This window comes from Eleginops maclovinus, chromosome 8 (assembly GCF_036324505.1).
Source record: "Eleginops maclovinus isolate JMC-PN-2008 ecotype Puerto Natales chromosome 8, JC_Emac_rtc_rv5, whole genome shotgun sequence".
In the NCBI taxonomy this organism is placed as follows: Eukaryota; Metazoa; Chordata; class Actinopteri; order Perciformes; family Eleginopidae; genus Eleginops; species Eleginops maclovinus.
In genome coordinates, this window is record NC_086356.1 from 1,083,362 (window position 1) to 1,084,678 (window position 1,317).

A 1,317-nucleotide genomic window follows, 5' to 3' on the forward strand; every position below is an offset into this window, starting at 1 on the left:
ACAAGACCTGAGTACTTCTACTTTACTCAAGAACAAGACCTGAGTACTTCTACTTTTACTCAAGTACAAGACCTGAGTACTTCTACTTTACTCAAGAACAAAATCTGAGTACTTCTACTTTTACTCAAGAACAAGACCTGAGTACTTCTACTTTACTCAAGTACAAGACCTGAGTACTTCTACTTTTACTCAAGTACAAAATCTGAGTACTTCTACTTTTACTCAAGAACAAGACCTGAGTACTTCTACTTTTACTCAAGTACAAAATCTGAGTACTTCTACTTTTACTCAAGAACAAGACCTGAGTACTTCTACTTTTACTCAAATACAAGATCTGAGTACTTCTACTTTTACTCAAGTACAAGACCTGAGTACTTCTACTTTTACTCAAGAACAAGACCTGAGTACTTCTACTTTACTCAAGAACAAGACCTGAGTACTTCTACTTTTACTCAAGAACAAGACCTGAGTACTTCTACTTTTACTCAAGTACAAGACCTGAGTACTTCTACTTTACTCAAGTACAAGACCTGAGTACTTCTACTTTTACTCAAGAACAAGACCTGAGTACTTCTACTTTTACTCAAGTACAAGACCTGAGTACTTCTACTTTACTCAAGAACAAGACCTGAGTACTTCTACTTTTACTCAAATACAAGATCTGAGTACTTCTACTTTTACTCAAGTACAAGACCTGAGTACTTCTACTTTTACTCAAGAACAAGACCTGAGTACTTCTACTTTTACTCAAGTACAAGACCTGAGTACTTCTACTTTTACTCAAGTACAAGACCTGAGTACTTCTACTTTACTCAAGTACAAGATCTGAGTACTTCTACTTTTACTCAAGTACAAGATCTGAGTACTTCTACTTTACTCAAGTACAAGATCTGAGTACTTCTACTTTTACTCAAGTACAAGATCAGAGTACTTCTACTTTACTCAAGTACAAGATCTGAGTACTTCTACTTTTACTCAAGAACAAGACCTGAGTACTTCTACTTTTACTCAAGAACAAGATCTGAGTACTTCTACTTTTACTCAAGGACAAGACCTGAGTACTTCTACTTTTACTCAAGTACAAGACCTGAGTACTTCTACTTTACTCAAGTACAAGATCTGAGTACTTCTACTTTACTCAAGTACAAGATCTGAGTACTTCTACTTTACTCAAGTACAAGATCTGAGTACTTGTCCCTCCTCTCATTGCTATTTATTCATAAGTAAATAGTACTGCATATATGTGTGTGTGACTTCAGACCCCCCCCCCCCCCCGTCTATAATGCATGACAAAAGGTTATGAATTATTCAGCGATA